At 44.4% G+C, this 14,068-nt stretch overlaps 1 pseudogene across 1 annotated transcript in view; it reads right to left on the reverse strand.

Annotated features, from left to right (window-relative positions):
• Positions 1–14,068, reverse strand: part of LOC311122328 (YEATS domain-containing protein 2-like) — a 75,457-nt pseudogene that overhangs the window by 57,635 nt on the left and 3,754 nt on the right. The window contains exons 6-7 of the transcript in view: positions 985–1,095; positions 139–183 (exon numbers count right to left, since the gene is read on the reverse strand). The product of the transcript in view is annotated as a YEATS domain-containing protein 2-like (transcript). The remainder of the gene's footprint in view (positions 1–138; positions 184–984; positions 1,096–14,068) is intronic.

The raw sequence follows: 14,068 nt of genomic DNA on the forward strand, positions 1-14,068 counted from the left end.
TATATTCAACAGAAAGAGTCAAATTTGAGATCAATGCTGGGGCTATGGTCCCATGTAGTGTAAGGTGTAGGTGTCTTGCTAGTAGATTTGTAAACGTAATAGAGAAGTTTGAAAGCAGTAAATTAATAACAGGCTTACTATTTCTGTTCGCACTGTCTGCAGGCCTGTGTAAGTTCTGTCCAGCTGTAGGAGAGAGAGAGAGACAGAGCGAGAGAGCGAGAGACAGACAGAGAAACAGAGACAGAGACAGGGAGAGAGACAGAGAGAGAAGAGAGAGAGAGAGGTAGAGAGAGAGAGAGAGGTAGAGAGAGAGCGAGAGGTAGAGAGAGGTAGAGAGAGAGAGAGAGGTAGAGAGAGAGCGAGAGGTAGAGAGAGGTAGAGAGAGAGAGAGGTAGAGAGAGAGCGAGAGAGACAGGTAGAGAGAGAGAGAGCGAGAGAGAGAGAGAGAGAGAGGTAGAGCGAGAGAGAGAGAGCGCGAGAGCGAGAGGTAGAGAGAGCGAGAGAGGTAGAGAGAGAGAGACTGCGAGAGAGACAGCGAGAGAGTTAGAGAGAGAGAGAGAGAGACAGAGAGCGAGAGAGAGAGGCAGAGAGAGAGAGAGGTAGAGAGAGAGAGAGACAGCGAGAGAGGTAGAGAGAGAGAGAGAGAGAGAGAGAGAGAGAGAGAGAGGTAGAGCGAGAGAGAGAGAGAGAGAGAGAGAGAGAGAGAGAGAGAGAGAGAGAGAGAGAGAGAGAGAGAGGCAGAGAGAGAGAGAGGTAGAGAGAGAGCGAGGTAGAGAGAGAGAGGTAGAGAGAGAGAGGTAGAGAACGAGAGAGAGAGAGAGAGAGGTAGAGAGAGCGAGGTAGAGAGAGGTAGAGAGAGAGTGAGGTAGAGACAGAGAGAGAGAGAAAATAAAGAAAGAGAATAAGAGAAGAGCATCATCTCCTCCTCTTTGATTTAAACGTGTTTCCAGTGTAAATAAAGTTGAGTTGAATATCTAATCTGACCTTGACATGATGTACGATGTCAATGCGTTTGTTGCTGGGCTCTTTAAAGTGGATCTGATGCGGACAGGAAACTCCCCCCAGCCACGGCACGTCAGGTGGAACGGAGGCTCACTGAAAACAGACACAGTCAAGAGTCATGAACACACACATACTTGGATCAGGGGGACACACACACATAAACACAAATACACGCACACACACACACACACCTTGGTTTAGATTAAACATAACATCCATGACAACAACATCATAACTACCCTTGAAAAACATCAAAAACAGTCTGTCAGAGAAAGTTTCCCATCTCCTCCTATAGTCTGACTCAGGCTTCTCTGTAGACATTCTCCCCCCAAATAAATTACCAGGAGGCTCTCTCTCGCTCATCTCCTCCTTTCTTTGAGGCCTCCTGTTCTCATCCAGTGGCCCAGAGGCTGATCTGACGGCCAGTGTGTGTGTGTGTGCATGTCTGTTTGTACTACGTGCGTGTGTTATATAGTCAGTGTTTGTTCACCTGTGTGTAATTCCCACACTTGAAGACCTTTGATGTAGCCTGAGTACCGCTCTCTTCATCTAACATTCCTACTCCTTGCCTCTCCTTGTCATTGCCAAAGAGACAGGCCTTTCGGCAATCTCAACGTTCAATATGCAGCTGGTTTTACGGCGCTGTTTCTGATTGGTAGTTGGTATATTCCATTACAACGTTATGGAACATGGGGTGCACACAAATTTGGCGCAATATAGAATTTGAATTTTAAGAACAACAAACAAACAATACTGTTACGACCTGCTGAGGTAATTCCCTTGTGAGAAGGCAATGTCAATACAAGATCATGTTGTTCAAAGAGGACTCCTGTCACGCCCTGACTCAAGGGACTCGTATTTGTTGAGTGAGGGTGTGTATTTGCTGTGTTGTGTATGTTCTATGTTATATATTTCTATGTTGATGATCTAGATCGTTTAGATCTATGTTGGCCGGTGTGGTTCCCAATCAGAGGCAGCTGTAGCTCGTTGTCTCTGATTGAGGACCATACTTAGGCAGCCTATTGGCACTAGTGGATTGTGGGATCTTGTTCCGTGTAAGGTATGTTGTGTTGTGTTGTGCTGCCGTGGACTTCACGTTTCGTTTCATTTGTTGTTTTGTCGCTTGTTTATTCAGTATAAATAAACATGTACGCATATCACGCTGCGCCTTGGTCCGTCCCGTCTATAAGCGATCATAACAGAAGATCCCACCAAACGAGGACCAAGCAGCGTGCCCAGGAAGAGCGAGTAGCGATGTCACAGGTGGGCAAACTGTGGTCATGGGAGGAGATATTCGCGGGGAAAGGGCCATGGGCGAAGGTAAATGCCCAGGCAGGAGAGGAGAAACGGTGCCAACCGTGCCGACGACGGACACCCGAGAGGCAACCCCAATAAATGTTTTTGGGGGGGCACACGGTGTGGACGACGAGGCAGCAGGAAGCAGCGACAGGGCGGATCTGCAGGTTAGGAGAGGAGGCCACCAGGTTACGGGGGCTATTGGTTCAGAGGGAGGGCCTGTTCCTGTCCCTCGCACCAAGCCAGTGGTGCGCGTCGCCAGCCCGGCCCGGCCTGTTCCTGCCCCTCGCACCAAGCCAGTGGTGCGCGTCGCCAGCCCGGTCCGGCCTGTTCCTGTCCCTCGCACCAAGCCAGTGGTGCGTGTGTCCAGTCCGGCACGGCCCGTGCCTGTTCCACTGGTTCCTGGTCCGGCACCGGTCAGCTGCTCCACTCCGGAGCCAGAGCAATCCGCTCCACCGGGGTCCAGTCCAGCTCCGGTCAGCGGCTCCACTCCGGAGCCAGAGCAATCCGCTCCACCGGGGTCTGGTCCAACTCCGGTCAGCGGATCCACTCCGGAGCCAGAGCAATCCGCTCCACCGGGGTCCAGCTCCGGTCAGCCGCTCCACTCCGGAGCCAGAGCAGTTCGATTCACCGTCGTCGGGTCCAGCTCCAGTCAGCGTTTCCAGTCCAGACCCAGACGTCAGCCCCTCTCCAGGTTCGGGGTCTCCCACACCAGGGTCCAGACAGGGCTTGGTACGTCGTGGGAGGAAGGAGAGGGGAAGCAGCGCGCCGAGGTCCAGACCAAACCAGGGGCGCAACAGGGAGGTGGAGAGTAAGTGGTGGTCACGCCCGGAGCCGGATCCGCCTCCGAGGTGGAATTCCCACCCGGCCCCTACCCTGTTATGTTTATGTGGCGCGGTCGGACTCGTATTTGTTGAGTCAGGGTGTGTATTTGCTGTGTTGTGTATGTTCTATGTTATATATTTCTATGTTGATGATCTAGATCGTTTAGATCTATGTTGGCCGGTGTGGTTCCCAATCAGAGGCAGCTGTAGCTCGTTGTCTCTGATTGGGGACCATACTTAGGCAGCCTATTGGCACTAGTGGGTTGTGGGATCTTGTTCCGTGTAAGGTATGTTGTGTTGTGCTGCCTTGGACTTCACGTTTCGTTTCATTTGTTGTTTTGTCGCTTGTTTATTCAGTATAAATAAACATGTACGCATATCACGCTGCGCCTTGGTCCGTCCCGTCTATAAGCGATCGTGACAACTCCGTAATGAGACAGAAATAATGATACAGAAAATATTAGCCTACAAGATTCAAACGAGCTACGTTTACATCAGTTGCATTCCATTAATGAGAGGAAAGAACCGCAAAACTGGCAACTGTCGTCATTCCTCGCACATACAGTTGAAGTCTACATACTCCTTAGCCAAATACATTTAAACTCAGTTTTTCACAATTCCTGACATTTAATCCTAGTAAAAAGTCCCTGTTTTAGGTCAGTTAGGATCACCACTTTATTTTAAGAATCTGAAATGTCAGAATAATAGTAGAGAGAATTATTTATTTCAGCTTTTATTTATTTCATCACATTCCCAGTGGGTCAGAAGTTTACATACACTCAATTAGTATTTGGTAGCATTGCCTTTAAATTGTTTAACTTGGGTCAAACATTTCGGTAGCCTTCCACAAGGTTCCCACAATAAGTTGGGTGAATGTTGGCCCATTCCTCCTGACAGAGCTGGTGTAACTGAGTCAGGTTTGTAGATCTCCTTGCTCGCACACGCTTTTTCAGTTCTGCCCACACATTTTCTATAGGTTTGAGGTCAGGGCTTTGTGATGGCCACTCCAATATCTTGACTTTGTTGTCCTTAAGCCATTTTGCCACAACTTTGGAAGTATGCTTGGGGTCATTGTCCATTTGGAAGACCCATTTGCGACCAAGCTTTAACTTCCTGACTGATGTCTTGAGATGTTGCTTCAATATATCCACATAATTGTCCTTCCTCGTGATGCCATCTATTTTGTGAAGTGCACCAGTCCCTCCTGCAGTAAAGCACCCCCACTGCATGATGCTGCCACCCCCGTGCTTCACGGTTGGGATGGTGTTCTTCAGCTTGCAAGCCACCCCCTTTTTCCTCCAAACATAACGATGGTCATTATGGCCAAACAGTTCTATTTTTGTTTCATCAGACCAGAGGACATTTCTCCAAAAAGTACAATCTTTGTCCCCATGTGCAGTTGCAAACCGTAGTCTGGCTTTTTTATGGCGGTTTCGGAGCAGTGGCTTCTTCCTTGCTGAGCAGCCTTTCAGGTTATGTCGATATAGGACTCGTTTTACTGTGGATATAGATACTTTTGTACCAGTTTCCTCCAGCGTCTTCACATGGTCCTTTGCTGTTGTTCTGGGATTGATTTGCACTTTTCGCACCAAAGTACATTCATCTCTAGGAGACAGAACACGTCTCCTTCCTGAGCGGTATTGTCACGACTTCCGCAGAAGTTGGTGACTCTCCTTGTGCGGGCGGCTATCGGCGGTCGTCGTCATCGGCTTTCTAGCTGCCACCGATCTAAGTTTCTGTGTTCCATTTGTTTTGTCTGTATTGTACACACCTGGTTCCCATCACGTTAATTTGTTTCCCTATTTAACCCTCTGGTTCCCTCATGGTGTTGTGCGTGATTGTTCTTTGTTTGATGTTATATACTGCTGTGAGCTGTTGTATTTCCCTGAGTGGAAATTAGATTTGTTGCTTTTTCGAGTAAAGTTTGTCATTTACTCGGTTCTGTGTCCTGCGCCTTACTCCGTCCTACCGCTGCACACTGACACCTGACAGAATCATGCACCCGATATGGAGTCAGCAGGTGCACCCAGTCCTCCGGTACCGGTGAAGGAGCGCATCCAGCAGCACGCGATGATGCTCCACAATCTGGGCACAGCCATGGATCGCGTGCTGCACACCATGGAGCGATGGGAGAGAGAGGGTTTTCCCACACCCCCATCAACTTCACCTCAACCCACACCGCTGTCCACCCCTCCGTCACCTGGACCCAGTGGGATTCGGCTCTCGCTCCCGAAGGCCTATGATGCGACGGCTGCCGGGTGCCAGGGGTTCCTGCTCCAGGTGGAGCTCTACCTGGCGACCGTCCACCCGGCTCCCTCGGGATACGAGAGAGTGTCCGCCCTCATCTCCTGTTTGTCGGGGAAAGCGCTGGAGTGGGCCAATGTCGAATGGGGAGGGATAAACGCTACGTTGGTCCGCTACGAGGATTTCACCTGACGCTTCCGGGGGGTCTTCGATCAGAGAGTGGCGGGGGAACGCTTGTTCCATCTCAGACAGGGGAAGAGGAGCGTACAGGACTTCGCACTGGACTTCAGGACCATGGCTGCCAGCGTGGGATGGAATGAGAGGGCCCTGATCGACCATTACCGGTGTAGTCTATGGGAGGACGTTCGTCGGGAGCTGGCCTGCAGGGACACCACCCTTACACTCGACCAGCTGGTGGAGTTATCCATCCGGCTGGATAACCTGTTGGCCACCCGCGGACGTTCGGATTGGGGTCCGTCCGTTCCATCCCCTAGCACTTCCGAGTCTACACCTATGGAGCTCGGAGGTGCTGCTCTAAGGGTGACCGGAGGGGGGGGCTGTTTCCTGCACCACCTGTGGCCACAGAGGGCACACTGCTGGTCGGTGCTGGGGAGGTTCCCCAGGGAGCCGAGGCAGCAGGCCGGGCACTGGTGGATCATCCCAGGTGAGTAGGCACCCGACTCACCCAGAGCTCCCTGTTGCGCACATGTGTGTCTGTATAAAGTTTCCTGAGTTTTCCCCGCATTCCCAGCATAAGGCGCTAGTAGATTCAGTCGCAGCTGGGAACTTTATTGACCATACGTTTGCACTTAGATTAGGGATCCCTATTGTTCCTGTTGATGTGCCCTTTCCTGTACATGCCTTAGATAGTCGTCCTTTAGGATCGGGCCTGATTAGGGAGGTCACAGCTCCACTATGTATGATAACGCAGGAGGGTCATGAGGAAAGTATTAGTCTCTTCCTGATCAATTCTCCTGCGTTTCCTGTGGTGTTGGGGCTTCCCTGGTTGGCCCATCATGACCCCACTATTTTGTGGCAACAGAGGGCTCTGAAGGGATGGTCACGTCAGTGCTCAGGGAGGTGTGTAGATGTTTCCATAGGTGCAACGTCGGTGGAAAGTCCAAACCAGGTCTCCCCCATGCACATCCCCCCCCGAATATGCCGATTTGGCTCTCGCCTTCTGTAAAAAGAAGGCGACTCAATTACCACCCCATTTTTCGAGTAAAGTTTGTCATTTACTCAGTTCTGTGTCCTGCGCCGACTCCGTCCTACCGCTGCACACTGACACCTGACAGGTATGACAGCTGCGTGGTCCCATGGTGTTTATACTTGCGTACTATTGTTTGTACAGATGAACGTACTTGCCAAAACTATAGTTTGTTAACAAGACATTTGTGGAGTGGTTGAAAAACTAGTTTTTCCAACCTAAGTGTATGTAAACTTCCGACTTCAACTGTATGCTGATCATCATGACTTGCTTACATTTTTACAATTTTGTTATGCTCATTTCAGTTATATTATTTGTCCAGACAAGCTACTTTAGGAAACTTTCTGAATGGACGTAGAGAGAATTAGTGAACACACACACACACACACACACACACACACACACTAAAACAGGCATCATCAACTAGATTCAGCAGCGGGCTGATTTTTTCTTCAGCAGATGGTCAGGGGGCTGGATCATAATTACAAATAACTTGTAAACTGCAAATTGACCGCAAGAAGCCCAAACGTATATAATATTGAACTAAAACAGAATCATTTCAAAACTTGCTTACATTTATATACGATCACATACTGTATATCTGTCTATTATGTGTGGGAATACTTTGGAAGAGATTTCCTAAATTAAAATCAGTCTGAGCTGATTTGCTGGTGTTTTTACAATATTTAATGTCCAACAAGAAAATATATGTATTTAAATAAAATTAAAAATAATTTGCTCAGAAAACTTGTGGGGCCAACCAGTTTGGGAACCCTGCCCTAAAAGGACCCATCAATCAAAGCCACCAGCGCTCCTCAGATGTACACAAATCACATTCTCCTTTCCTAAAAACATATTCAAAACCTTGTCTCACCTTAAAAATATTGGCTGTAGTCCATCAGAAAGTAGGCCTAGGCTACACTATAGCATAATGCTAATATAATGTTGCCTATCAAATTAATTGAAAAGGAACGTTTGAAGGAGGGAGCGAGAGACTGCCAGGGGCACACACATTCTGAAATTGCATGTTAGTCCCCCCCAGTTTTGTCATTGCACTGTGATACAAAATGTGGCTCAGGTGTACTTTAGGACCATGCGGACGCCTCAGAGCAGCTTTAGAAGCTTCTGATAGGCTAATTGACATAATTTGAGTCAATTGGAGGTGTACCTGTGGATGTATTTCAAGGCCTACCTTCAAACTCAGTGCCTGTTTGCTGACATCATGGGAAAATCAAAAGAAATCAGCCAAGACCTCAGAAAACAAATTGTAGACTTCCACAAGTCAGGTTCATCCTTGGGAGCAATTTCCAAATGCCTGAAGGTACCACGTTCATCTGTACAAACAATAGTACGCAAGTATCAACACCATGGGACCACGCAGCGGTCATACCGTTCAGGAAGGAGACCAGCTCTGTCTCCTAGAGGTGAACGTACTTTGGTGTGAAACGTAAAAATAAATCCCAGAACAACAGCAAAGGACCTTGTGAAGATGCTGGAGGAAACAGGTACAAAAGTATCTATATCCACAGTAAAACAAGTCCTATATCGACATAACCTGAAAGGCCGCTCAGCAAGGAAGAAGCCATTGCTCTAAAACCGCCATAAAAAAGCCAGACTATGGTTTGCAACTGCACATGGGGACAAAGATCGTACTTTATGGAGAAATGTCCTCTGGTCTGATGAAACAAAAATAGAACTGTTTGGCCATAATGACCATCGTTATGTTTGGAGGAAAAAGGGGGTGGCTTGCAAGCTGAAGAACACCATCCCAACCGTGAAGCACGGGGGTGGCAGCATCATGCAGTGGGGGTGCTTTACTGCAGGAGGGACTGGTGCACTTCACAAAATAGATGGCATCACGAGGAAGGAAAATTATGTGGATATATTGAAGCAACATCTCAAGACATCAGTCAGGAAGTTAAAGCTTGGTCGCAAATGGGTCTTCCAAATGGACAATGACCCCAAGCATACTTCCAAAGTTGTGGCAAAATGGCTTGAGGACAACAAAGTCAAGGTATTGGAGTGGCCATCACAAAGCCCTGACCTCAAACCTATAGAAAATGTGTGAGCAGAACTGAAAAAGCGTGTGCGAGCAAGGAGGCCTACAAACCTGACTCAGTTACACCAGCTCTGTCAGGAGGAATGGGCCAACATTCACCAAACTTATTGTGGGAAGCTTGTGGAAGGCTACCCGAAACGTTTGACCCAAGTTAAACAATTTAAAGGCAATGCTACCAAATACTAATTGAGTGTCTGTAAACTTCTGACCCACTGGGAATGTGATGAACGAAATAAAAGCTGAAATAAATCATTATCTCTACTATTATTCTGACATTTCACATTCTTAAAATAAAGTGGTGATCCTAACTGACCTAAGACAGGGAATTTTTACTAGGATTAAATGTCAGGAATTGTGGAAAAACTGAGTTTAAATGTATTTGGTGTATGTAAACTTCCGACTTCAACTGTACATATATATACATATCCTTTTAAAAAATATATTTCCCTTTATTACTTTCCAACCCCACCACCCCTTCCTTAATTGGAGTAAACTAGTGAACAACAATGCTTAGGCCTCTACTTCCAGCTTATACATACTATATACATTTTACTCCTGAACTTCCTCTACCCTCAACCTCTCCGATCATTTTCATGATGTCCATCCGGTTTGCTTCTATATGCCATATATTTCTAACTGTGCTCTTTCACAAAAGCTCTCAACCTATAACCTATATACTTATTATAGACACAGTATGCTTTACATTAGTTATCTTGTTGTTATTAGTTGTTGTTAGTTGTTATTAGTCCCATCCTTCAACTCCATTCAACACCTCCCATCTATCTCTTAACACCATCCGTATTGGATTTCTATTTGCCATATATTTTTCAACTGTACTGTGATGTTTTACAAAAGTTCTGAACCCTTCTATTCTCATTGTTTCTACAGATTGTAAATTGAAAATAATTTTTTTTGCTAAAAGTATTATTATATTATTGATCGATTGACTATGACTTTTCAGATCACCCATTAGTGCTATCTGCAAGGTTAGCTCCAGGTAAATATTGCAATCCTTTAGCCATTCCTGGACCTGTGTCCAAAAACAAGCTACAAATGGACAGAACCAAAACAAATGATCTAATGATTCTGTCTCTTCACAGCAAAATCTGCAGAGCTGGGAAGATTGTATCCCCCATATAAATAACATTCTATTGGTAGCAAGAATTTTATATAATAATTTAAATTGAAAGATTCTAATTTTTGAATCCGGTGTCATTTTGCATGTCAGTTCATAAACACTATGCCATGGGATCGGTACGTCAAAAATCTCTTCCCAACTATTTTGCAATCTATATGGGACGGCTGTCAATCCTTTGGTCCTTAAGTGAAACTGATATGCTTTTTTATTTATCACAGTTTTCCTTAACCAATTATGTTCTTTAATGCAAGGCTGACAGACAAGTTCCTTACTTTCTCCCCCTTCCACTTTCCTCTTCCACTTTTGCGGTAAGGCTGCAATTATTTGGTTGTAATTTTGGGTAGAGCAGACATTTCCATATGTTTTTGTTAGCTGCATGTGCGACATAACTCCACCAGTCCTACCGATGATATCATTTACGAAGATTATACATTTTTTAAACATTCTGTCAAAAAATAAAGGTTTTTTGTCAATTAGTATATTTGAGTTTAACCACAATATTTGTTGCATTATTTGTTCTGTCGTTTCTGGAGGATTAAATTGAAATTGCAACCAACTTTCTATGGCTTCTTTTAGAAATAGTGATATTTGGGAGATGATTTCCTTTTCAAATAACTGCAAATGAGTTGTTGTAATCTGAATAATGGGAAAAAGGCCTTTCTTGAACATTGGGTGAGACAATCTTACTAATTTGCTTGAGAACCAGTTCGGATTTAAGTATAACTTTTGTATAATAATAATAATAATATAATAATAATAATGACTGAAGCTGATAGATTAATTATTAATGACTAATTATTACACCCTGAAACAGTGTATAATGTGTTAGAAATGTGTGAGTGTAGGACCAGTAAAGGCTATGGCATTGAGCCACTATTTAGCAATGTGAGTAAGAGTTAGGCCAGACAACAAAGACAACTGAGAAACTAAGATAAAGAGGCCTCCCAATTTAGGGAGGGGAGAAACTGTTATGAAAACATGGTGCAGAATATTGTGAGAACGGCAATAACTGAGTAATGCAGGGAGTAGGATATGTGTGTGTGTGTGTGTATGTATGTGTGTATGCATGTGTGTATATGTGTGTGTGTGTGAACTGAAGGTCAGTAGAGCAGTTTTAGAGTGGAAAACTACAGCCCGCCTACAGAGGGGAGGGATTTCTTTTTGTATGACGTATGAGTATAAAAGATGGACTCTGAAATTGTGATGGCAGAATTCTCAATGAATAAATATCTCTGACTATGCAGACCGGGACTCTGGCCGTTACTTAAATCCCAAAAGACTTACAACCTTTTGGGAGACGCACAGAGGCACTAAAATAGTTTGTTAAATAATTCACGTAACAGAAGCTTTTAGTGATAGGTCTAATGCTTTAATATTTAATAATTTCTGTCCTTCATTATATAAATATGCCCTTTTAATTTTGTCTGGCTTGCCGTTCCAAATAAAATTTAATATTTTTCTCTCATATAATTTCAAAAACTGTTCGCTAGGCGTAGGCAAGACCATAAGCAAATAGGTAAACTGGGATAATACTAAAGAGTTAATCAGGGTGATTTTTCCACAAATTGACAGGTATTTTCCTTTCCATGGTAGTAAGATCTTATCTATTTTTGCTAACTTTCTATTAAAATGTATTGAAGTGAGATCATTTATTTCCTTTGGGATATGTATTCCGAGTATATCCACATCACCATCAGACCATTTTATTGGTAAACTACATGGTAATGTAAAAATTGTATTTTTTAGTGATCCAATACGTAATATAGTACATTTGTCATAATTTGGTTGTAATCCAGAGAGGTTAGAAAATGTATCTAGATCATCTATGAGGCTGTGGCCCTAGGGATTCTAGTTGTGGATTTAAAAGAAAACATGAATCATCAGCGTACAATGACACCTTTGTTTTTAAGCCCTGGATTTCTAATCCTCTGATATTATTATTGGATCTGATTTTAATAGCTAACATCTCGATGGCCACAATAAATAGATATGCCGATAGTGGACAACCTTGTTTCACTCCTCTTGACAGTTTACAACTTTCTGAGAAATAGCCATTCTTTACTATTTTACACCTAGGGTTACTATACATGATTTTGACCCATTTTATAAGAGATTCTCCCAAATTTAAATGCTCCAGGCATTTTATATATAAACCCCAGTCGAACTTTATCAAATGCCTTTTCGAAATCTGCTATGAATAGTACCTTACTCTTGCTTCCTGGATATAAAATAGGCTACAGTGTTCACAATGAACTGGCGGGTAAGTTTGAATGGCAAGAGCTTCTCTGGTGTGATGTGATCACATTAGCTGGTGGTAGAAATGCAATAAACGGGAAGCCTCGGTTCTCCCCGCGTCCAATGTTTATGTTTACAATGTGCTTGTATTCTGTCAGAATGCCCAATGTTAGAAAGAATCCAATAAAATTGGCTCCCGAGTAGCTCAGTTGGTAGAGCATGGTGTTTGCAACACCAGGGTTGTGGGTTCGATTCCCAAGGGGGGCCAGTATGAAAAAAATAAAAAAATAAATAATGTATGCACTCACTAACTGTAAGTCGCTCTTATGCTAAATGACATAAAAATAAAATAAAATGTATGAATTAAGTTAGAAAGTTTTCCTATCAGTTTAATTTGCATAAATATTGTGATTGAATGATAGCTGTGAGGGTTATTCAATCCTCTGATCTCCTCGTGCTCATTAATGATAGAATGTTTGAAGATTGCCGAAAGGCCAGTCTCTATGGTAATGACAAGGAGCGGCAAAGAGTGAAATGTTAGGTGAAGAGACTGGTACCCAGGCTACCTTAGATGTGTCTTAGAAGGCTTTAGCTATGTGTCTGTGGGGTTCAGTGAGTTTGAATCCTCCACTCAGCCAGCCAGTCAGCCAGCCAGTCAGTCAGCCAGTTAGTCAACCAGCCAGCCAGTCTCTCAGTCAGGGTGCATCTATCTGGGTTACTAAGAGCCTTGTGTATCTGGTCAGCTAAAAACAGCCAGAGAGCAGAGGATCAGAAAAAACCCTGTGTCTATGGGGATTCTAAAGCAGGATCAACCTTTATGCGTGTCAGGGCTCTGCCTGAGGTATTCTGATGAGATTTTCGTATTTCTGAGTGGTTACACTGTCTGTAGGTGAAGGGTGTGTCAGCACGGTTAGTCATATTGACTCCTGGTCTGACTCAGACTGCTCACACAGGTCATAGGTACACAGGTCATAGGGTGTGTGTCAGGTGTGTCAGCGGGCTCTGTAGAAGTTGCCCTTAGGCGGCATTGCAGGTCTAGGATCAACTTTCCCACCCCAAATCATAACCTTTAACCATTAGTGTGGAAAAGGACAAGCTGGCCTTAGATCAGTGTCTAGGGACTAGTGGTGCGCGGGTCAGCTGTTTGTTCACTCGCACCCGCCCGCAATTGCTAACAACCCATCTGCAACCGCCGACTATGTTATAAAGTAAACATCTGAGGCCCACACCCAACCGTAATCCACTAATATAGAAAATGCGCTGTAGGCTACAGTCAGAGACGGCGGAACAATTTTTTCTCAGGGGGTGCAGGATTTTCATTTGCCTGCTTTAGACACGTTTCTGCTTGTCATTTCTGCTTGACTATTTGTTAGTCAACTTGTCTATAATTAGATACATGCAGCTTCTCTTCTGTCATTATATGTTGCCCTAGAATACTAAATAAACACTTGCTCACCAGAATAATGTCATAAATCAATAGAATGAATGCTTCAATCTAGCTGACATCGGTAAAGTTCTCTCTGTCATCTCTGCTTCTTTCTCGGCGCAAAGACATTTAGTGACCGCGGAGAAAATGCAATAACCAAATAAAAAAAGGGAAAGATTTTCTGTGCACAATTTGCAAATGACATCAGTTTGACCGGTTGTATGGAAATAGTAAGCTGTGAAAACGACCCAACATGTTTCTGATAAGATTTCAGTTCGGCTTGGATGCATATTCTATGTGATTGAAATACTATCAGCTTTTCTGATGCTGATAAAGATAGCACCTCTACAGACAGTATATAACTGCGCATTCGCATTCTCTCAAGATGCTGAATGAAATAAATAATATTTCTCCACTTCTGTTCCCGATAGAAAATGTAGCCTACATTTGATGCATCATTTTACTGCAAGAAATGCATAATTCTGCAGGAGTTATTATTAAAGCCATGTGAGAGGTTATAGACCTACAGTCAGTGTCCAGATTTCAGTTTACATTTAACCCATCTGAACAGTAGGCTACAGTTCCCTTGACTTGCCATAAGCCTATTTGAAGTCCCCGTCTTGTTGCTGTCGAATTT

The sequence above is a fragment of the Coregonus lavaretus genome (genome assembly GCF_964263955.1).
Source record: "Coregonus lavaretus genome assembly, contig: HAP1_SCAFFOLD_463, whole genome shotgun sequence".
NCBI lineage: Eukaryota > Metazoa > Chordata > Actinopteri > Salmoniformes > Salmonidae > Coregonus > Coregonus lavaretus.